This window comes from Bos grunniens, chromosome 13 (assembly GCF_055505025.1).
Source record: "Bos grunniens cultivar Pamir isolate PY7600 chromosome 13, Bosgru_T2T1.0, whole genome shotgun sequence".
Taxonomy (NCBI): Eukaryota; Metazoa; Chordata; class Mammalia; order Artiodactyla; family Bovidae; genus Bos; species Bos grunniens.
The window spans coordinates 19,319-44,836 of NC_141177.1; the positions used below are offsets into that span (position 1 = coordinate 19,319).

General features: G+C 41.9%; 1 pseudogene across 1 annotated transcript; it reads right to left on the reverse strand.

The window, feature by feature from the left end:
* Nucleotides 1-698: 698 nt before the first annotated feature.
* Nucleotides 699-25,434, reverse strand: LOC147359935 (olfactory receptor 5M9-like; annotated as a pseudogene). Its single transcript, XR_015138541.1, has 4 exons — nucleotides 25,305-25,434; nucleotides 23,280-23,391; nucleotides 11,711-11,810; nucleotides 699-1,936 (listed from the first exon to the last, which is right to left on the reverse strand). The product of XR_015138541.1 is annotated as an olfactory receptor 5M9-like (transcript).
* Nucleotides 25,435-25,518: the final 84 nt, after the last annotated feature.

Below are 25,518 nucleotides of genomic sequence, written 5' to 3' on the forward strand. Positions count from 1 at the left end.
GGTAAATGAGTGAGAGAGTCAGTTCCTAGGCAGGTTGATAGGGAGTCTAGGGGTCCCCAAGCAGAGAGGGGTCTGGAATTCTCAAGGAGGAAGAAAGGACAAACTTTTTTTCTTTCTCCACATTCCTTAGGATTATATAACAATAATGTATCCTGCCTAAGGACAGTCTTTGGATTCAACCTTCTGTTATCTTAAAATGTAAATTATGGGAGTAGACCTGGTCTTTACAAGGATGTATCTTTCCTAAGGACAGTGTTATCTTAAAATGTTAATTATGGGAGTAGGTCTGATGAGGTCTTTACAACTTCCAGACATTCTTTGGATTATATAACCTCATTGTTAACACTAGCAAACGGGTACTCTTTCTGCCCCCTTCTGATGCCTATGTCAGAAGCTTTCTCTATCTCCTTTATACTTTAATAAAACTTTATTACACAAAAGCTCTGAGCGATCAAGCCTCATCTCTGGCCCTGGATTGAATTCTTCTCCTCCGGGGGCCAAGAATCCCGGTGTATTCACGTGATTCAACAACCTTTCATGAGGATCCACCAACTTTTAAATTCATGGAAAAGTGATGAAGTCTTAATTTTTTCTCATGAAATTATATATTACTTATAAAACAAGTGAAAAGCAATTATATATAGAAAATATCCTAAGAAAGCATTTTCAACTCTTACAAAGATACCTCCAAATTAACATGTGCTTATCCAAATGTATTTATGAGTTATCTGATGACTACACTTAGCACAATTTTACATACACTGTGACTAACAGTAATAGGTCAGGGTTAGTATGTTTGCATATGTAGATAAAGGAGGCTTAGTCCTGAGAGTCCATTCACGGGGTAAACCATCACTGTGTTAGACTGGACCTCTTAGTATATTTAAGTGTTGCCTGTATACAGTCTATTTTAAACAGGGTTATTTATATGCCTGGACATTTATAACAGGAAGTGGCATACACAGAATTATGTACTGCAGGTTCACTGCCTCAAGTTTGCCTTGATGATTGCTTTGTTGACCGCCTCTTTCACATCTTTGTTCCTCAAACTGTAGATCATGGGATTCAGCATGGGAATCACTGTGGGGTAAAACACAGCCACCATCTTTCCCTGCTCCACAGACTCTTCAGTGGGCCTCGTGAGATACATGAAGAGGAGAGTCCCATAAAACATGGTAACAGCTGTCAGGTGGGACCCACACGTGGAGAATGCCTTCGTCCTGCCATTGGCAGAGCACATGTGCAGCACAGCTGCTATGATGAGGGTATAGGAACTGAGAACCACTGAGAGGGAATATGTGAAATTAATCCCAGCAATAACAATTATGGTGCAGTCTTTAATGTGGACCCCTCCACAGGCAATCTTGATAAGAGGAGGGTCAGCACAATAGAAGTGGTTGATTTCAAAGTTTCCACAGAAGTACAGGCCATATGTCCACAGTGTGCAGATTAGGCTAACAGAGAACCCATAGATGTATGTCACAGAGACAAGACAAGCACAGACAGTCCTGGACATTTTACTGCCATAAAGCAGAGGGCTGCAGATGGCCATGTAGCGATCAAAGGCCATCACAGCCAAGATATATACTTCCATGTGGACAAGGGCTGTGAAGAAGTAACACTGCACCAAACACCCCACATAGGAAATGGTTTTTGTTTGATAGTAAGTTTTCCAGCATCTTCAGAGTGACCTTGGAAGAGAACCACACATCCACAAAAGACAAATGACTCAAGAAAAAGTACATGGAGCTCTGAAGCTGGAGGCTGATCAAAATAATCATACCAATGTTCCCTATCAGAGTGATCATGTAAACTACTAGAAACACCACAATAAAGAGACCTTGAAGCTCATGATGACTGGTCAACCCCAGAAGAACAAATTCTGTCACATCTGTGAAATTTGGCATTGCCTTCACTTAGACCCAGTCTGCAGTGCCTATGGACAAATTAAAAGAAACAAACTGATTTATTTTATTCTTGAAAATTGAGTCATGTTTATCAGTATTCTAGTTCAAATAATATAAAAATCAACGTAGACTTTGCACAAAGTTTAATATAAGAGTATATAATCATTTATTTCCTTTAATAGGCCTTATAAGTAATTATTACAATATTTATTAGTTTCTTAACTCTAAAACAATTACATTCACATACTACTAGTATTAGACACTTATTTTTGCTAAATTATTTCAATGATGCTAACATCATAGAGTGCTAATAGAAGTAAAGCTAGACTGAGAGTCATCAGAGAATGACCAAATCCATTTAAACATATTATCTAATAGGAAATGACTTGAGACTCATAAATGTAAATATTCAATAAGGTCAGACAACCACTTTGTGCTGAACAGGGAAGTAATAAGAGTGAATCATTGAAACGCCATTGAATACTATTTTTGTGTATGATGGTTGCCTGTCATTGTCTATATTAATACAAATGCACATGTAATATTAACTTACTCATTTCCCTATGACTTGGAAGATATCCTTTTTAAAAATGTATTTGTTTGTTTATTTTTGGCTGCACTTGGCTCCTCTTGGTTGGGTGTGTGGGCTTCTCACTGCAGTGGCTTCTCCTGTTGTGGCACACTGACTCTAGGTGAGCAGGCTTCAATGGTCGTGGCTCACAGGTTCTAGAGTGCAGGCTCAGTAATTGTGGCTCTCAGGCTTAGTTGCTCCATGGCATGTGGAATCTTCCTCCAACCAGGGATCGAACTTATGTCCCCTACATTGGTAGGCATATTCTTATCCACTGAGCCACCAGGGAAGTTCAGAAGATATCTTCTTATATATGCAATTTTACAGGATGATTGTCTTAAACCTTGGTCTTACAATCTAGTCATTGACATAATTTTATACACTATGCCAGCATATGATATAAAAAGCTTTCAACTTATGAAAATCCTAGTCATGTTTTATTTTATTTAGCTATATATTTCACTTGCTTGATTACTGCTGCTTGCAGGATGAGGTAAGAGGTATTTAACAACACAGACTGTATCAGTTTAACAGTTATCTCAGAAAAGTAAACTGCAAGTGGTTCCATCACCATATCAAAATTATATCAATAGATAAATTCTATATACATATAAAATTCAGGAGCCATGCTTTTAAAATTATTGTCTTATTTAAGATTCTACTGCTTTTCAGCAACAATCCATTATATGTCTAATTATTTTCAAATTCAATGTCATTACAATTAAAATGTCCACAAGTAATGTTTTCTCTGTTTAATACACTTCCCCAGATAAGTCTTCTGAGAAGTAAACTGCTCTGAGTATTTAGGGATGCATCTGTAGGATTAACATCATCTTGGGAATTTAAGATCCCCATAATAACATTGCTTGAAGGGAATATTATGACATAAAATGGTCTGTAGTTATAATTGCTTATAATAATTCATTTACAAACATCAAAACCAATGTTATGTCAAATATATTTTATTATTTATTATATCTAGAAGTAGTCTAAGTTTGGCAATATGAAATTGAACAAGCTACACAAGATTTTGGTTTGCATCATAATTGATTCTTTTTGAAAAGGAGTGAATGAAAAATACAGAAATGAGACAATTTATGGAATGGAACTACTGTGAGATGAAAACAGAGCATGCTGATAAACACAGAAATAAGAAGAGGCAGGCTGCACACAGACTGGTCAAAGATCTCTTTGAGGATGTGACTTTTCAGTTATGGGCAACTAGCCAGTTATGTAAAAATGTTGAGGAAAAAGAAAATGAAAATACAAAAAGTTAGAAGAGGAACTATTTTTAAAAATTTATAAACTCTATGATTGTATCATGGCTCCCTCCAACTAGTAGCAACTCACAATTTGGAAGTTGATTAATCTCTGTAAACAATTTTCCTACCCCTGAAATTATTCATATAGGAATTAAATACACCATAGAGAAAATGATTTGGGCACATAACATAGTCACTGATATTTCAATTCTGGTCTGAGTTCACCTGTACCCTATATTTTCATGATCATAGATCTGGTTTCTAAGTGTGGATAAACTAAGCCAGATGACAGTTACTGATTTTGACTGGGAGATAGAGCTAAGACCAAGAATTTTCATATATAAAAACTCTTACCTCTGCTTGGTGAACCCATAATTACCTAATTAACAGAGTTTGATATGGATTATTGGTACAACTAATTATAAGAGGATGAGATCGTTAGAAAGCATCACCAACTCAGACATGAGTCTGAGCAAACTCTATAGTGAAGGACAGAGGAGCCTGGCATGCTGTAGTCCATGGAGTCTCAAATAGCCAAATATGACTTAGTGACAGAACAACAGCAGCAAATAAGTATAAAATATACAAAAAGTCATCAAGGCTCCTAAGAAGCATAAAGTAAGCCCACTTCTCCAGTTTCCCTTCCTGTGATGATACGTGGGCTTTCTTCCACTCTTCACAATCACTAGCTCTGTGACAGCAGAGTTTGTCTCATTCATTTTAGAACACTTCAAACTGACTACAGTAGTTGTTATATACTGTAGACATTCAGGGATATTCACATGTGATTTTTAAGCATCCTGATCTCCAGACCAGCTTCATAGAATGCATTACTGTGTCCATAACTAATAAAATCTCTATTTAAAAAAATTGTTCTAGTGGCAGCAGTCTCAGTTTTAAGGTGAGATAACAGCTACCTTTTGCTGACTCCTTACATGATCTTTTATAAACAAAGGTCCCATGAGAGAGGTTCTAATTAGCATATCTTTCTGAAAAATGAGAAAACTGAAGCACTGACAGACCTGAGGCTCTCCTTGGATCAGACATCTGCAAATTGGCCAGATGGAAACGCAAACCAATTAACTGAACTCTAGGGGTACACTCAATAACTTTATATCACTACTGCCTCTTTGATAACTTTTTCTAATATTCTACTTCTCTACATTTAAAATGCAGTTTGAGTGTCATCCAAAAAAGGGGAAAAGTTACCCTTTTGATAATTCATGCTCGATGAACCGGAAGAGCTTGACGTGGCTACAGAGCCTGAAAACAGAGTTCTTGGACCACCATTGGTCCTCCATGCCTCTCAAGGTTCAGTTCAGTTCAGTCGCTCAGTCGTGTCCGACTCTTTACGACCCCATGAATCGCATCACGCCAGGCCTCCCTGTCCATCACCAACTCCCGGAGTTCACTCAGACTCACGTCCATCGAGTCAGTGATGCCATCCAGCCATCTCATCCTCTGTCGTCCCCTTCTCCTCCTGCCCTCAATCCCTCCCAGCATCAGTCTTTTCCAATGAGTCAACTCTTCGCATGAGGTGGCCAAAGTACTGGAGTTTCAGCTTTAGCATCATTCCTTCCAAAGAAATTTCAGGGCTGATCTCCTTCAGAATGGACTGGTTGGATCTCCTTGCAGTCCAAGGGACTCTCAAGAGTCTTCTCCAACACCACAGTTCATAAGCATCAATTCTTCGGCGCTCAGCTTTCTTCACAGTCCAACTCTCACATCCATACATGACCACTGGAAAAACCGTAGCCTTGACTAGATGGACCTTTGTGGGTAAAGTAATGTCTTTGCTTTTGAATATGCTATCTAGGTTGGTCATAACTTTCCTTCCAAGGAGTAAGCATCTTTTAATTTCATGGCTGCAGTCACCATCTGCAGTGATTTTGGAGCCCAAAAAAATAAAGTCTGACACTGTTTCCACTGTTTCCCCATCTATTTCCCATGAAGCAATGGGACCAGATGCCATGATCTTCATCTTCTGAATGTTGAGCTTTAAGCCACCTTTTTCACGCTCCACTTTCACTTTCATCAAGAGGCTTTTTAGTTCTTCTTCACTTTCTGCCATAAGGATAGTGTGATCCCATAGTTCTAGGGCCAGATGACTGAAGTAACTTCTCATAGAGAGCCACTTTATTAGATAACTGTGCATCATCTTTTAAAGTAATTAAGCATATAGAATGTATAATTTAGAAATTTTTTAAAAATCACTTTCATTAACTTTTCAGCAATTTTACACACACACATGATACAGCAAAGGTATAATTATTTCTTCAATATAGTGAAAAACAGGGAAGCATGGCATGCTACAGTCCATGGGATGGCAAAGAGTAGGACACAACTTAGTGACTGAACTGGGAATAACAATCATATCCACTGACACAATACTTTCAATTCCATTCAGATACATTTTAAAACACAATGTGAAAATCACTGGTCTTTGTAGAGAAGACATAAAAGGCAAAACCTAAAGAACAAAAATTCTTGTAAGTCTCCATGGTAGCAAAATATTCTTACGAATTTTTATATCAACTATTAATATAAATAGTAATATTTCCCAAGTATATAATTCCAGACAATAAAACACTGTGATAACAAATAGGTCTACAAGTAAGGTCTTAGTCTCTTCTTCAAAAAAGGGCTAAAAACTAAAGATGTGACTGCATTAATCTCTATTGCAAAGAGTATAAAATTTGCAGACCTACCTTCAGCAGAAACAATGATAATTCCTCACTATTTATAATAGAATCTTGAACACTGTACACATTGAGAGCATCTCCCCAAGGAACTATCCAGATAATCATGAAACACATTATAATTAAAATTATAGAAACATCTCAGGAATAAGGGAAGTTAAGGAGGGTTAATCAGAAGAATGTCTTCTGATAACATTATGTGACCAGTATCCTTAATATCATGGGTATAATCTCTCCCATCTTCACATGGTATAATATCTGCCTCAGGAAAGCACCTTGCACCTCAGGAAAACATTCTTGGATTGCATTATACAATGTCATTCAGTCACTTTCTTTTCTATTGTACTTTAGTTCTAATAAGCATTGTTTTTCAGGCCAAACACAGCAATGCACACCCTATGCATCTCATGGCTGTTGAAGAGATCCCAGGTGCCTCAAAAGTACAGATCACATAGAAACATCTAGGGATAATGAGTACAAGTAGAGGTCATTAGTGGAGAAGTTGATTGTAGTAGAACAATTTATCAGTGAACTTAGGCTCTTTTTGGAGTCAGTAGAGCATCAACTTCAACGTCAGTTAGATTGGAAATAAAATCTTAACTGTGCACCATAATTAACTGCCTGTCTTTGGAAAAGTAAGGATTCTCAGTTTCAAAGTTCATCTGTAGAAAAAGGAAACTGCTGTCTCACAGTGAGTTATGAGGATTGCAGACAACATTGGGAAATTCTTAGCACAACATCTGTCTCTGATGAGGCCGTCAAAAAATTGAAATGAGCTGTGAATTTTCACCTATTAACAGTTCACAAGATCTCGCCACCTATTTGTGATTGTGATCAGTATTATTTCTGTGTTGAAGGGTAAAATATTAAAAAAAAAAAAACCTAAGTCAAATAATTCTGAGGTTCAGTTTCTCCACAAAATATGGATAGTAGGGGCTTTCCTGGTGGCTCAGACTGAAAAGAGTCTGCCTGTAATGCAGGAGACCCAGTTTTGATCCCTGAGTCCTAAAGATCCTCTGGAAAAAGGAATGGTTATCCACTCCAGTATTTTTGGTGCTTCTCTGGTGGCTCAGACATTAAAGATAGCTAGCAGATTAAAGAATCTGAGTGGAAACCAAGATTGTTCATAAACTCCCATTTGTACTACCTCAATTTTGCTGGAAAATCATGGACAGAATAATACTCAGGCAAAGTTTTCCTCTTCAGTGCCCAAGGATCCCAGACTCCTTAGTTCCTTCTCACCTTTTATGGAGAAGCTACATAAGGCAAACTCAACAGCACCAGATTATTATAACTTAACCTGCACTCCCTCAAGAAAAAGGGAATTTAAAACAAGAAAGCATTGTATATGTGAGTGTGTCTGTATGTGTGTGTGTGTGTGTTAAACAGGGAGAGAGCAAGGAAAAGAGTCAAGGTTAAATACAATTTATACTAGAGATGCTTAACTATAAAAAAAATTGATATATAAATAAATGTATGAATGAGATCCATTTTTTAAAGTGCTTTACAGAACTATCCTGAATTTTCTGCAAATAGCAAAATTGCTTTAAATTCTCCAAAAGAATCAAGATTTGGGGAGATTACGAGCCAGAAGTGATCTTGGAGGTCAGATACTTCATCCTAAAAATTAACTGGATGAATGACACAAAATGAGTGGTTCAAGGTCACCCACAAATTATTTTGAAAATTGGAAACTAAAACCAGGAACATGACCTAACCAAGAACCTTGACACCATCATTCTTCATGCAACACTGAAACAAAAGAGTAGAGAAAGTGGTTCACTTAAAAAAAAAAAAAAAAAGGTGACAAATATTATCCAAATCCACTTGCAAAATTCACTTGCTAAATTTAGACTTAAATTGGAGAAAGTAGGGACAACCACTAGACCATTCAGCTATGACCTAAGTCAAATCCCTTACAATCATACAGGGGAAGCAACAAATAGATTCAAGGGGTTAGATCTGATAGACAGAGTGCCTAAAGAAATATGCACGGGGGTTCATGACATTGTACAGAAGGCAGGGATCAAGATGATACCCAAGAAAAAGAAGTGCAAACACACAAAATGGTTGTTTGAGAAGGCCTCACAAATAGCTGAGAAAAGAAGAGAAGTGAAAAATCAAAGGAGAAGAGGAAAGATATACCCATTCAAATGCAGAGTTCCATACAATAGCAAGGAGAGATAAGAAAACCTTCCTCCACGATCAGAAAAAAAACCCTTCCTTGGCAAAGAAATAGAGGAAAAAATAGAATGGGAAAGACTAGAGATCACTTCAAGAAAATTAGAGATACCAAGAAAACATTTCATGCAAAGAGGAGCACAATAAAGGACAGAAGTGGTATGGATCTAACAGAAGCAGAAGATATTGAGAAGAGGTGGCAAGAATACACAGAAGAGCTGTACAAAAAAGATCTTCATAACCTAGATAGCCACGATGGTGTGATCACGCACCTAGAGCCAGACATCCTGGAAGGCGAAGTGGGCGAAGTCGAGTGGGCCTGTGAACAAAGCTAGTGGAGCTGATGGCATTCCAGCGGAGCTATTTCAAACCTTAACAGATGATACTGTGAAAGTGCTGCACTCAGTATGCCAGCAAATTTGGAAAACTCAGCAGTGGCCACGGGACTGGAAAATGTCAGTTTTCATTCCAATCACAAAGAAAGGCAATGCCTAAGAATGCTCACACTACTGCACAATTGCACTCATCTCATATGTGAGTTAAGTAATGCTCAAAATTCTCCAAGCCAGGCTTCAGCAGTACATGAGCCATGAACTTCCAGATGTTCAAGTTGGTTTTAGAAAAGGCAGAGGAACCAGAGATCAAATTGCCAACATCCGTTGGAAAAACATTGAAAAAACAAGAGAGTTCCAGAAAAAAAAAACATCTATTTCTGCTTTAATGACTATGCCAAAGCCTTTGACTGTGTGGATCACAATAAACTGTGGAAAATTCTGAAAGAGATGGGAATACCAGACCACCTGACCTGCCTCTTGAGAAACCTGTATACAGGTCAGAAAGCAACAGTTAGAACAACAGTCTGGTTACAAATCAGGAAAGGATGAGAGGGTAACAGGCAGGAAGGCCAGGGGTCTCCAAATAGAGGAAATAGCCTGCAAGTGTCAGACATTTTTATCTCTCTTAAGCGGCAGGAGGAAACAAACTAACAATATTTTTTCCTTCTCTATACAAATTTAAAGGGAGGTTTCTCTTAAAATATTGTGTTGCCATAATGACAGCCTGAAGTTAGCTATTCTGGAGTCTAGAGATAACCAATGCCTTTTTCTTATGGAAATGTTTGTCTTAAGCTATGCTAATGTACTATGCCTTTACCCCAAACTCTGTCTCCAAGTCGGTTCCGCCTCTTGGCCCAGAACCTACTTGATAAACCAGTATGGATATTGTTCTCCTAATCTATGTAAATGAAACTATTTGTATGGTGATCTGTCCTTCTTCAAGATTCAAGTTAATCATTTTATGGCCCAGGATAAACCATTTATCCCAAACTGCATCTTATGGGTGAGGGGCCTGGTGCCATTCTGAATTTTAAGATATTCCTTTCTTTCATTAACAGACTGCTAGTGACTATATAACATCCAGCTAAAGACTAGCAGGGGGGTACTCTTTCTGCCCCCTTCTGATGCCTATGTCAGAAGCTTTCTCTATCTCCTTTATACTTTAATAAAACTTTATTACACAAAAGCTCTGAGCGATCAAGCCTCGTCTCTGGCCCCGGATTGAATTCTTCTCCTCTGGGGGCCAAGAATCCTGGTGTATTCGCGTGATTCAACAACAACCTTTCAAGGAGTCTGTCAAGGCTGTATCTTGTCACCCTGCTTATTTAACTTATATGTAGAGTACATCATGAGAAACACTGGGCTGGATGAAGCACAGGCTGGAATCAAGACTGCTGGGAGGAATATCAACATCCTCAGATATGCAAATGATACCACCCTCATGGCAGAAAGTGAAGAACTCCTCAAGAGCCTCTTGATGAAAGTGAAAGAGAGTGAGAAGGTTGGCTTAAAGCTCAACATTCAGAAAACTAAGGTCATGTCATCTGGTCCCATCACTTCATAGCAAAAAGAGGGGGAAACAGTAGAAACAGTGATAGACTTTGTTTTGGGGGCTCAAGAATCACTGCAGATGGTGACTGCAGCCATGAAATTAAAAGATACTTACCCTTTGGAAGGAAAGTTATTACCAACCTAGACAGCATATTAAAAAGCAGAGACATTACTTTTCCAGCAAAGGTCCATCTAGTCAAGGCTATCATTTTTCCAGTAGTTATGTATGGATATGAGAGTTGGACTTTAAAGAAAGATGAGCACTGAAGAATTGTTCCTTTTTAACTGCGGTGTTGGAGAAGACTCTTGAGAGTCCCTTGGACAGAAGGGAGATCCAACCAGTCCATCCTAAAGGAAATCAATCCTGAATATTCATTGGAAGGGCTAATGTTGAAGCTGAAACTCCAATACTTTGGCCACCTGATGCGAAGAACTGACTCATTTGAAAAGACCTTGATGCTGGGAAAGATTGAAGGTGGGAGGAGAAGGGGATGACAGAGGATGAAATGGTTGGATGGCATCACCAACTCAGTGGACATGAGTTTGAGTAAACTCCAGGAATTGGTGATGAACACGGAGGCCTGATGTGCTGCAGTCCATAGGTTGCAAAGTGTCAGCCACAACTGAATGGCTGAACTGAACTGAGTAGAATTCACTGGTAAAAACATGGGCTATGGAGTCAACTTGTTGAATTCCCATTCTGGCTTTAACAATTTTGATCCATGCACTCTGGACAATGTTTCTTAATATTTCTGGGCTTCATCATTTTTTTTTTTTTTTTGGTCAAAATGGATTCCTTATATGGGCAGGTTTATTTTGAGGGTTAGGCAACAGAAAATATGCACTATTGACCATACTGTTCTCCATACATGTCTGTATGTGTTTGTGTGCATGCTCAGTCATTTCTGACACTTTGTATATCCATGGACTGGGTAGTCATCAATAAATGGTAGCTATTAGTCATTAAGTAAAGAATCATAGAGAATAGCATTCAATATATTCCTTATCATCCACTTAAATGACTCAATGAATTATATAAGTAATAGTACCTAAAATAGTAAATATCCACACTTTTCTGGTCATTAGTTTTTCCTTTTTCTTTCTTGTCATTTATGAATCATAAGTCTAGTTTTGGCACATGATTGCCCAAATAAGCAGAGTTTTGATGGTTATAAATACATGTATAATACAGAAGTCTACATACCTTTGAAGGAAGAGCCATTTTAGAAAGAGCGTCAATGTCATGGCTCTTCTGCTGAATAATGCAGGCAGGATTTATATTACTTGTAGATTGATGCCATTTCCTTAAGAGATTATACATATAGGTGAGTATTAAGTAATTGCTTTATTAGCTTGTATTTTGCAGTAAATGAGTTCTCTGGAGAAATAACAATTGGGTACAATGCAGATTTGCCATGGTGCCCAACTGGTTTCTAGTGCTTTTCTTTTTTAGATTCTGTGTCAATATTTTCCTTCATACATTAGGAAGTCTACATCATAATACTGATGTCTGCCATCGATACTCGTGCCATAGTCTGTTACCCATAATATTTGTTTAATCCAATTTAACACTATTTCTTCCACACAATTATCATAACTTTGTGCTACAACCTATTACCATCTCACTTTGGGTTATGGGTTGAAAAGTTTATTTAATATCTATATATCAAAATCTTGACTCCCAGTACTTCTGAATATGACTGAATTTGTAGATATAGTTTTTAAAGAGGAAATTAAATTGTAATCGGTTCAAATAGTGCATCCTAACCCAAGATGACTGGTATCTTTTTTAAGAAAGGAGATTAGAACACAAGAATACACACAGGAAAGACTGTGAGAGACACAGGAGGTGATGGCTGTCTATAAGCCAGACGGAAGCTTCAGAATGAAACCAACCCTACTAACATTTTGATCTTGAATTACTATCCTCCAAACTGCAAGGAAATCAGTCTCTTTTGTTTAAGCCACCCCAGTCTGTGGTACTTAGTTATAGCAGCCCTCGCAAACGAATATGTTCTGCCTTCAGTAGACAGAGAGACTGCTTTCATATTCAAAGGAAGTTTCGCGTCTTTGAAGAGTAGTATCATTTTTAATATATTTCAAACGTTTACAGTACACATTCAAAATGTGCACAAAACATAAGTTTATAATTTATTGAATTTTTTCAATGTAAAAATGCGTTTATGACCAAACTTCTAAACCAAGTAGAAGACCCACACTACATCAGACAAACATCTTTCTGAGTCAGTATTCCTGACTCAGTATTCCTCAAGTACTCCTCAAGTTAGATGAGTTTTATTTTTAGCACTCTACATAGTTTGTGTCTTTTTCTGAATTTTACACAAGTGAAATCAAACAGAACACATTCTTTGATGCATAGTCTTCTGGTGAAAACTCTGTTGACTGAACATTATGTTGATGATTGTTTTACCTTGTTTGGACTGCTATAGTAATTATAACATAAGCATTTATTTATCACTGTTCTGAAAGCTGGAAGTCTAAGATTAGATTGGGTTCTGATGAGAGCATTCTTCCTGGTTTGTAGATGGCTGTATTTTTGCTGTGCCCACACCTCACATGGGGCAAGGGAGTGCCCTGGGCTCTTTTATGAGGGCACTAATCCAGTTCATGGGCTTTCCTAGTAGCTCAGAAAGTAAAGAATATTCCTGAAATGCAGGAGTCCTGAGTTTGATCCTTGTGTAGGGAATGTTCCCTGGATCAGGAAATGGCAACCCACTCCAGTATTCTTGCCTGGAGAACCACATGGACAGAGGAGCCTGGCGGGTTACAGTCCATGGGGTCACAGAGTTGGACACGACTAAGCAGGAGCAGGCACTAATTCAGTTCATGAGGGCAAAGCAAAGCCTTCATGACCTAATGACTTCCCTAAAGCCCCCACATTCTAAATAGCAATGGTTCTTTTATTACCATAAGTGTAGAGATCAAGTTGACAACATTCACTGAATCATGGAGAAAGCAAAGGTGTTCCAAAAAACATCTACTTCTGGATTGTACTCCAACTATACCAAAAAATCTGGAACAAACAACCTCATTTAAAACGTATAAATCTGAACACCTGGCCAAAGAAAACATACAGATAGTAAATCAGCATATCAAAAATACTCAAAATCATATATCATAAGGAAATTACAAACTAAAACAACTGTGAAGCAGCACCGCACACCTATTAGATCCAGGAAACTCAAAAAAGAGGGGTGGGGGGCAGGGCTTCTCTGGTGGCTCAGTGGTAAAGAATCTGCCTGACAATGCAAGACACTCAAGTTTGATACGTTACCCAGGAAGATCCCACATGCCACAGAGAAACTTAGCTGAATTTTTCCACAGCTAAACAAGGCTCACCTGTGACCTGAACACTACATGCCTACTTAGTAAACAGCTTTGAAAAAGTGTCCAGACAAAAATTATCACACAATACACAAGAGCTGTACTTCTAATAGCTAAAAACTTTCAAATACCAGGATGTCTTCGGTAGATGACTGTGTAAACAAATTGGGATACATCCAAAGTGAAGGGGAGCAAATGCTACCCCAAAATATACCCCTTCAGCATGAGAATTAGTTGGACTTATTTTTTTTTTTTTAAGAGGACACATGATCATCTCTGAAACCCAAGTTCAAGACGGCTCTTCTGAGTCACATTTACAAGGAAAATCTCATTTCAAAGGAATTATCTGTATATATCAGATAGAAGGATGACAGTCTTGTGAAACTCTTTTTTTTATAAATAAGGAAAGCTAAGATGTAAATCTGTACAACAACCATACCCTTCCTTTCCTTTAGTTTTATTTTTTAATATTTATTTGTTTTTTTATTTGGCTGCGCCAGGTGGACCTTCGTTGAGGCAAGCCAGATATTTAGCTACAGCATGCAAACTCTTCGCTGTGGCATGGGAGATCTAGCTCTCAGATCAGGGATGGAACCTGGGCCTCCTTAAGGAGTGTCCAGTCTTAGCCACTGGACCACCAGGAAGCCCCTGTGTGGTTTTTAGATGAAGACGGTATCTAAGGTGATATCTTGGGCCATTTCAGTCACTGACTCAGTTTCCCGAGTTTCTCCAAAGCATGTACAAGGTGCACATTATTAAACTGGTTTGCAAAACAAGTAAAGGTAGTTCATACTACAACACTGTATGCTTACAAATATGTAAATGGTAAATGGCATGTTATTTATTTTTAATTACTATGGGAAAAAGAATGTAGTATTGGTACATGTTACAAAATGAATAAACATTAAAACATCTTTAGTGAAAAAATCCACATAGAAAAGGCCACCCAGATCCCATATTCACCATGTCTGCTTTACATCCACCAAGTTTGTCCAAATGTTTGAAAATCTCAGTGACAGTCTAAAAAAATATTGGATGACGATGGGAAAAAAGATATTTTCATACACTTGGACAATTGCTGAAAGTGGAAATAGGGCTGTGGATTACATTATAATGTAGAAACTATATGATTTCCTGATTTTGGAGATTATGTGCTGGTTCCACAGGAGAATGCGCCCATTTTAGATAAAACGCATGGAGTATTTTAGGTGATGTGGCAAATGTGAGTATTTTTTTTACCATTACTAAGAGTTTCCTGCACATTTTAAGTTACTGAAACATAAATAATTTTTCAAAACAACCATGTCAATACCACAAAAGAAAATCCGATCAGACAGGCTTGAAACTTTCTTATAGAGGCCAAGACTTACCCAGATGAAGTTCAACGGAAGTTGTGATGCTCATTGCCCTTGAAGGAGTCCACATGGAATTTACAAATAAAATTTCCCACATAACTTCACAAAAAGTTGTTAGAATACATTCAGTGAAGTTGAATAATTTGGGATCAATTTACAATCATATAAAATAGTACAATTTACAATCTAAATCAATATACAAAAATCAGTTGTGTTTCTATACACTAAAAATAATCAGAAACAAAAATTAAGAAAAAACTTAACCAAGGACATAAAAGTAGTAGGAAAACTAGAAAGCACTGATAAAGAAATCAAAGAAAACACAAATAAACAGAAAAATATTCCATGCTCATGCACCGGAAGAACTAGTTATTAAATCGTCCATTCCAACCAAAGCCATCAGCAAATGCACTGCAATAAAACTATAATATCCAATGGCATTTTTCATAGAAATAGAAATATTCCTAATAATATTCTGCAACAACTAAGGTCCCTGAACAGCCAAAAGACTCTAAGAAAGAAAAAGGAACCTGGAGGCATCTTCCTCTCTGTCTTCAAACTACATCACGGAGCTGTAATAACCATAACACTGAGGAACTGGCACAAACACAGGCACAGGGACTAGAGGAAAGAATAGAGAGCCCAGGAATAAAGCCATATGTATGTGGACAGTTCATGAAAATCAAGCCAGGAACATGCAAAGAGGAAAGGACAGTCCTTTCAAGAAACAGTGACAGGAAAACTGGCCACCTACACCAAAGAACATCACTCGCCATCCTCTAGATCATACAGAAATCTAACTAAAAACCCACCATTTTGCACATGGAGCTCTTTCCCCCCTGAGTCCTCTGAGATGGACCTCCAGTCAGCCCTCAGCTGGACACAGGAAACGTCTACTTCGTCCTCATTTTTCCCTCTTGCAGCGCCTCCTTGCGGGTGGGCACTGAGGCAACCCCGCTCCTCTCAGCCTGGACGCAGCCCCATTATCCAGAAGCCCAAGCCCTGACAGTCCTGAGGAGACAAAGCTCCCCCCAGGTGGTCACCTAGCAGAGTCTGAAGGCTAACTGTCCTGTGCCCACGGGCCAGAGGGGGGTTTGGCGCCCCCTGCGGGCCGCCAGAGAAGAGCTGGCAGCACCATGCTCACAGACCCCAGAGGGCTCACCCAGAACCAGCTTTGCTGTGAGCACTCAGACTGGAAACCCAAACTTAAATGGAGCCAAAAATCTCCATGACCCTGTTCAACACACAAACCAGAAACTAATCCAACGCCCATAAAACCTGAGACTGTGAGCCACATGGCAGAGCAGTTCTCTCAGCTTCCCTCACCCTCCTGTCCTCCACCCAGGCAGCCCTTCCCAATAAAACCTCTTGCTTTGACAGCACATGTCTCCTCAGATAATTCATTTCCAAGTATCAGACAAGAGCCCGCTCTCAGGCCATGGAAGGGGTTTCCCCTTCCTGCATCAAAACCACAAACCAGGAGAAAATATCTTTCAAATGTGTATCTGTGCAGAAGGAAATGGCACCCACTCCAGTATTCTTGTCTGGGAAATCCCATGGACAGAGGAGCCTGGAGGGCTACAGTCCAAAAGCATGGCATTTTTGAAGAGAGGAAACAGTCCCAGGAAAGTTGAGGCACTCACCAAAGGCCCCAAAGCTTTCGATGGCACAGCCAGAACTGTGGCTGAGCACTCCCAGCTCCCGAGCCTCTTGATACTGGCCTCTCTCACCAGATACGGGTGTGGCAAATTAGAATCTAAAACATGGCTGAGGACTTCCCTGGTGGCTGAGTATTAAAGAATCTTCATGCTAATGCAGGAGACGCAGGTTGGATCCCTATCCATGCTGTGGAGCAGCTAAGCCCATGCACCTCAACCACTGAGCCTGTGTTCTAGATCCCGGAAGCTGCAACTACTGAGCCCATGAGCCCCAGAGCCTGTGTCCCACAACAACAGGAGCCACCAGTGAGAAGCCCACACACCACAACTAGCATAGCCCCTGCTCGCCATAACTAGACAGAAGCCCACACAATGAAGACCCACCACAGCCAAATATTAATAATTAAAATTTTTAAAAAACGCATATTGGATAAAAAATTTGTACTCAAATTATACCAAACAGAACTAGAACTCTAGACCAAACAAACCCATTAATAATTGGGTAAAGACTGAAACAGAAACCTGGCCACAAAGGGTACACTGACAGTAAACAACCATAAAAAACATACTCAAGATCCTGGTGGGATGCGTGCACAGCCACTTTTGGAAGACAGTCTGACAGTTTTTTCCAAAGCTAAAAGATTCATCTAGGATGCAATACTACACCTCTTGTATTTAGACAACAGCTTTGAAAAACTGTTCAAACAAAAACTAGCATAAAATAATGCACAGTAGCTCTATTCTGGGTTAAAATTTGGTTAAAAACTGAAAGACATCAGAATGTTCTTCTGTAAATGAATTAATAAGCAAATTAGGGCACATGTACATCAAGGGGAGCAGAATATGCCACCCCAAGTTGTGTCTTTTTGACATCAGGATCATTCTGGACTGACATTTAAAAAACAGCAGATCCAGGAGAATGTTTGAAAATGCCCTTTTAGGAATTAAATTTATATTTATTAGGGAAATCTCCACTTGTAAGGCTGTCTTCACCTGTGTACCAGAAATGGAAGGATAACGAAGTCTTAAGAGAAGGTAGTCCATGGAGATGGCCTGGATGTAAATCTGCATAATATCCAGACCCCTGTTTACTGTGCTTTGCCTCCAAACCTCCCAAATCATTCCACCGTGCCCCCACCCAATGTCTTTCTTTTGTTCTTAGCTAAAGATAGCACATAAGTTACAGGCTTGGGCCATTTCAGGTTTTCCTAGGTACCTTACAAGCATATAGGGGGTATGCATGGAAATAAGCTTCTGTTTTCCTCCAGTTCATCTGCCTTTTGTTGTGGGGGAAAGTCTCAATGAGGAAAACAGAAATATAAAGGGAACATTATTTTTCCCCCAATACACATGCAATGGAATAGTATTTGGAAATATAATGGAATGAACCACCAAATCAAACAAAAATCATAGATGATTCTTACCTGTATATTGCTAAATGAAAGAATCCAGCCTACACACTAATGACCCCATTTATACAACATTCTGAAAAAGGCAAAACAGACTTAGAAAAAGATTATGAGGTAGAAGGTTCAATATTCTATCTGATACATTACACATGAAATGGTTGGATGGCATCACCGACTCGATGGACGTGAGTTTGAGTAAGCTCCAGGAGTTGGTGATGGACAGGGAAGCTTGGCGGGCTGCAGTCCATGGTGTCGCAAAGAATCAGACACAACTGAGCGACTGAACTGACATTACAGATGAATATCTACCACTGTGCATTTGTATAAACCCATAGATCTTTGGACCTCAATTAGTAAATCATAATCTATTCAAATTTAGTAATTTAGGATATGAGAGTGTCACAGAATGAAACACAGAATGCAGCAGAGTCTAAATGACTTAGAAACGCATGGAAAAAACTCACTCTTCGTTGATGGCAGGGACGGCATAGGCTGACGAGAGTTGAAGGATCTTAGCGCAAAGAAAGCCAGAACTGGGAAGATAAAGGGGTACAGCAGGGCCCCCACCCCGTTCCAGTCCTCCTGCTTCCCAGCCCGCTCTCTGGGCCTGGAGGAGGGTCCTCTCCGACTGGTCCGGTGTGGACACATGGGCAGCGTCACTGTGTGGTGACAGCCGGGCACACAGGGCCCCTGGGCCACATGCAGCGCCCAGGGCTTCCAGGAGCCCATGTGCAAGCGCCGGGACAGACATCTGACACACAGACTCACCACCTAAAGTGGAAACACCTGGTTCCTGGGAATCTGGAACTTAGCTTTTTTAAGGCCCTTTCCTTGGCCCTTGCCCTTCTGGGCTGCTGTGTCTCCTCCTGACTCCTCCCCCTGAGACGTGTGGCTCACAGGAGCATCCCCAGGACCTGAGCTACTCAGCAGCTCCCACTGTGGTCCCGCCTCTCAGAGGGGCTGCTCCACCGCCCGTTGTAAACAGGGGAACTCGCTGTGGAAAGGCCCCCAGCGCATCGGTCAGGAGACAGCTGCGCAGGGACGGCCACGCCCATGCCGCCGGGGCTGCCGGGTTCACGGACTCTGTTCTCCTAGTAAGGGCCTCAGAGATCCCCTCAGTCCTTCCGGAAGTGTTCTGGAACGCGAGTGCAGGAAGCTAGCGCACACTTTCTGTATTCCGGTCCTGCAATGCGGCTCAAGCCTTTCCCCTTCACAACCACACTGGCAATGTCTGGAGTCACTTAGATCGTTTTTCCATTTCGTTGCTCTGATTAACTCCAAGGACCACATGCCTACACATGTCTCTAACTGGATCATGCATGGCCCCAGTTCCAGGCACGGGGGACGCAAAACAGAGTGTCTGTGATACAGCTTCCTGGGGCATCATATTTATTCCCGGTGCTTTAGAAGGACACCCATTCAGCCTGAACTAACCCCACAACGTCCCAAAGCTGAAGCCCCAATGGGTCCTGAGGAGACCAGACTCCCATCAGCAGCCACAGGCAGCCAGGTGCTCAGGCAGAGCGGGAATGCCACCTGGGGTGGGGGTGGGTCGGGGTCACTCCCTGCCAGCCAATGGGAACTGCAGCTTAAGCCTCCCTCGCTCGCGCAGGCGCAGCTAAGTGGAGACTCCGCCCCTCAGGGCAGTTCTGCTAGGTCCATTAAACTATGGAAATTCAAACTGAAATATTGCCAATATCCAAAACTTCTCCAAAATAGTTAAGGAATAATTAACTTGAAACTGTATAGAATGAAATGTAGTCACCAAATTCACTCAAATTTATTAACAGACATTTAAATTTTGAAACTATCAAAATTGTGGACATAAACACAGAAAATCTACATGACCCTGGGTTTGGCGTATATATCATGAGCTTTGAGTTTTAACACACGAGCTGTCAGTCCACAAAATAAAACTATTGTGGACTTTATAGAAATAAAGATGTCTATTCTGAAAGACCTCATTCAGGAAATCAAAATACAAGCCACAAACTGGGAGAAAATATTTGCAAAATTCATATTTGATACAGGATTTGGACACAAAATAGACAGAGACCTCTTGAACAACCCTGTAAACAATAAGCAAAGATCTGAACAGACAACCCAGCCAAAAAAAGTTATACAGAGAGTACAAAACAGAAACACACTCAACATCATACACCATTAGGGAATTACAAATTAAAGTCACAAGCTATCACACTACACATATTAGGGCTGCTAAACTCTAAATATATGACAATACCAATTGCTGGAGGCTGAGAAATAGCAGGAACACTCCCTCACTGCTGGTGGGATGCATGCACAGCCACCTTGTAACACAGTTGGGCAGTTTTCTCCAAAGCTTAACACACCTCACCTTGGGATCCAACAATCGACCTTCCAGTATTTAGGAAACTGCTTTGAAAAATCCATGCCCAAACTCAAAGATGAACTTAGGCACAGCAGCATTATCCATAATAGTTAAAAGCTTGAAGTAATCAGGGTATCCTTCAATAGATGAATGCATAATCAAATTGGGGTATATCCATGTCAAAGCAAGTAGAACATGCCACACCAAAATATGCCTCTCTGCTGTGAGGATTGCTTAAGTCCACTTCCATGAAAAAAGAAAAAAAAAGAGGACTCTCAGTAAACTAAGTAGCAATTGCCGTTTTGTGATGGACATATACAACAGAGAAGTCTCTGCATTTAAGGGTTGTCCCTGTTTGCACCAGAAATAAAAGGACAATTAAAACTCAAGTAACTTATCAATGGAGAGGTCCCGACTTAAATCTATAAATAATCATACCCTTCTTTACTGTGTTTTGTGTAATTACCTTCCATAATGGGCTTCTCCCAGTCTTCAGGGTCTTGTTTTTAGCTGAAGATGGCATTTAAGGTGATGACTTTGGACATTTCAGGGAGTGACTCAGGTTTCTTTGGTAGCTCCCCTGTATACAGAAGCTATTTGTTGTTTTAGTCACCAAGTCATGTTCGCCTCTTTGCGACCCCACGGACTGTAGCCCACCAGGCTCCTCTGTCCATGGGATTCCCCAGGCAAGAATACTGGAGTGGGTTGCCATTTCCTTCTCCAGGGGATCTTCCCAACTCAGGGGTCAAACCCAAGTCTCCTGTATTACAGGCAGATTCTTTACCACAAAGCCACCAGGGAAGCATAGAGGAGGTATGCTTCTGTTTTTCCTCCTGGTGATTTGTATTATGGAAGGGCAGAGTGAAAATTGTTTTTCCTCCCATACACATGCAATGGAGTATTACTCATCAGTAGTAAGGAATGAACCACCAAACCTTGAAAAGCATGATTAACTCTCATGTGCTATCACTCAGTGAAAGAATACAGTCTGGGGTATGACCTCATTTATGACATTCTAGGAAAAGCAAAGCCACACAGATGATAAGCAGATCCTCTGCTGAAGGGGCTGAAGTATTCCCTGTGATGCTTTAGGATGGACACCTGTCACTATGCATTTGTCTACGCTCATCGATTTGTATAGCCCAAGGGATCAAACAATCTATTCAAGTATAGTTATTTAGAGTGTAGGAGAGTCGCAGAACAGAATACACAATGCAACAAAACCTAACCACATTAGAAATGCACTGAAAAGATATCTCACTGTAGGAGATGGGGCAAAATATGTTGACTTTGGAAATGAATGAACAGATACACAAAAGGCTAAATGGCCTGCACATAAACACTGGGCTTCATTTTATAGAGATCTTTCCAGAGTCCTGCTGCTGCTAAGTCACTTCAGTCGTGTCCGGCTCTGTGTGATTCCATAGACGGCCCACCAGGCTCCCCCGTCCCTGGGATTCTCCAGACAAGAACACTGGAGTGGGTTCCAGAGTGCAGTAGCTAGCAATTCTGAGACCACTGTATACATAATCTGAAGAAGAGAAAAGAGCTGACAAATGCAAATTGGTGGGGGCCAGGCTCCTCGCTGCAGGAGTGGGAAGTTACAGATAAGCAAAGAACAAGAGGACGAAGCTGAGCCCCTGACCACTACTCCTTATGGCTCTAAGTTGTGTCCAACAGGACCACCATCACCTGCACGTAGGTGCTATAATTCACCTGCCCGCTCCTGGCCTTTCCCCTTCCTCCCTGCAATGATTCCAGTGACATTTCCAGCCTGTACCCCTCTCCCAGGCCAGGTGCATCTGTCCATCCACGGCCTCCCTATCTCATGCTGGGGACTAACAGGCCCCTCAAGGACTATGATCCTGCTGCTCCCCACGCCCAGGAGGAAGCCCCAACTTCTCCAGCTGCTGAGCCCAGACACCTGGTGTAACTGAGCAGCAGCCAATGGGGCCCTCCCAGAACAGACCCCATCCCATATCCTCTGCTGTAACTCCTCTCTGAAGTATGGAGATAATAGTATCTGAGGCACATTCTGAGAGTTGTTTTATAACTGCTAAAATCCCCACTGAATGGAAGAAGTTAACTACTTGATGAGCATGAACACATCACCCCTAGAGTGTCCAGTGCCTGAGGATTTGTGAGGTTAGCTGCCTGTTACCTCAGCAACCAGAGAACCATGCACCAGCGGTTCTCTGTGAGCCCCCCTCCCTCATGTGGCCCGTAAAACTGCTTTCTTGAAACCCTTCAGGGATTTCAAGGTTTAGAGCATGAGTTACCTGTCTCCACATATTGGTGCCTTTACAATTAATGCTGCACTCTCCTTTACTGCAACTGGTGTCAGGCAACTAGCTTTACTGAACTCAGGTGTGTGGACTCAAGATTGGTTCAATAACACAGAAGCCTCCCAGGTTCCCAGTTCCTTGTGCCCCAGGGACTGTCAGCTCCTTCTCCATGGGGAGCTGGCCTGGAGAGTTGGCCATTTTCCTATATGGCCAATTTCCCCTCTACACCCATGGCCCTGGCCCAAGCCTAATCCCTCCATCAGGCCCTACAAAGCTCCCTGCCCTCATGGTGCATCTCACATCCCACCCAACATGGTCTTTTTGAAGCCTGAACAAGACCATGCCCCGCTCCTCCCTGTGATTCCCCTCACCTGATGAAGCCAGGCATGATCCGTTCCAGGTGATTCCAGGATCCTCATCCTCTCCAGACCCCATGTGTGTGGCCACTGTCTGTGCCCATCTATATGGGCCTGTGGTGAACTCCTAAAATAAGGGTTATTTTATATACAGATAATGGGGTGAATGGTGGCCCTCAAAGATGTGTCCCCCCAGAACATGGGAACAGGGTCATATCTGGGAAAAGGGTCTTTGTAGATGTAGTTAAGGATCTCAAGGTAAGGTCATCTAAGGTTAAGGTGACCTTCAATCCAACTGACAGAGTCCTTATTAGAGATGAAAGAGGACACAGGCGAGAAGCCTCGTGAAGATGGAGGCAGAGGTGGGAAGGAGGGGGCCACAAGCCCTGGGACCCCTGGAGCCCCAAAGCAGGAGAAGGCAGGAAGGACCCTATCCTGGAGCCTCTGGAGGGAACTCAGCCCTGTGCCACCTTGATCTCAGGTGTCTGGTCTCCAGGACTAGGGGAGGATGAACTCCTGTTGCTTTAAATCACCCAACATGTGGTCGTTTGTTAGAGAAGCCACAAAGAACTCACACAGGCCCTGCTCTGTAGGATCCTAAAAGTGTGGGTCTCACTAAAGGAAGATGGAGGCTGGATTACAGAACCCTTAGAGTCAGAACTGGGCTCTCAGAAACGCTAAAGCAGTGACTGGACCCCAAAATGTTGAGGGGTCAAGTCTGAACCCTGTCCCTAGGGTACTGGCTGCACATGCCTCCCCAGGTTCTTACACCTGTATGTGGCGTAGTAAGTATCTAGTCCTGACTGAGAAAATTTAATGTCACTTTTAGCATTGCTCATTAAGAACCCACCAGTTACACAGGTGAAAACCCAATTAGGATTCTTGCTACACCAATGAGCAATTCTGAAGATGGTCAGGGGTGGGGACTTATGTGCAGATGGCAGCCCTTCCACCCTCCCACCCCTCATCCACACTGCCAACCCCCTTCTCCAAACCCCTGACCCCCTCCTCTACCCTCCCAACCCCCCTAACACAACCCCATAACCCAACCCTAACCCCTAACCCCTAACCCTAAGCCCTAGCCCTGAACCCAAACCCTGAACCCCAACCCCTAAACCCTAACCCCAAAAAGCAGGAAGGACCCCATCCTGGAGCCCCCAGAGGCCCACACCGCCTTGACCTCAAGTGTCTGGTGTCCAGGACTGGAGGAGGATGAACTCGTGTTGTTTTAAACCACCCAGCTTGTGGTCATTTGTTAGAGGCCACAGAGCAGCCACACAGACCCTGCTCTGTAGGATCCTGGAAGTGTGGGTCTCACTAAAGGCAGATGGAGGCTGGATTATGGAACCCTGCACTGGCCCCTTAGAAATGCTAAAGCAGTGGCTGGACCCCAGAATGTTGAGGGGTCAAGTCTGAAGCCTGTCCCTAGGGCTGAACATGCCTCCCCAGGTTATTATACCTGAACAAGTGGTGTAACATCTCAGTCCTGACTGAGGACATTTAATGTCACTGTTCACACTGCTAATTTCACCAGTTACACAGGTGAAAACCCAGTTAGGATACTTGCCACACTGATGATCAATTCTGAAGATGGTCAGGGGTGAGGACTCACATGCAGCCAGCAGCCCTTCACCGTCTCCAACCCCTTACCCCACCCCCTCACCCCACCCCCTCCTCTACCCCACTCCCCAAGGAGCATCCTCAGTGGGAAGTTGGGGGACCCATCAGAGGCCTCTCTAAGTAAATCTTGGCTGAGCCCCAGGCTAGCTGCTCCTGAACGTCACCCAACGTTCCCAGGTAAAACACCCGAACATGAGCAAAGACCTCACAGGCTGGAGGGAAGGGCTTGGGGCCGCCCTAGCGACAGCATGCTTGCCGAGTTGGTCCTGACCCAGGGGCTCTTCCGGAAGTCTTCCATCCCCCTCCCTGAGTTGCCTCTCCAGTCCTGCTCCCACTGCCTTTTCTCTTGCTTCCTCACCCCTGCCCCCAGCTGCGGGAAGACGTCCAACAGCAGGCACAGGTGACACGCCGCTTCCTTACCCGGTCTAGAGAAGACCTGATCACAAACAGCAACTGCAAGGCCGTCTCGCCAGCCCAGCCCACACGCCCCGCAGAGTATGGCACAGAGTCCAGCTGCAGGCGCTTCACCCACTTACAGAGGCTTCAGCCCAGGCTCACCTCGAAGGGCTGGCCCGGAGTCAGTGAGCCAAACACCCCCTCCACCATCAGGGGCTCTCAGCTGCAGAAAATGGGC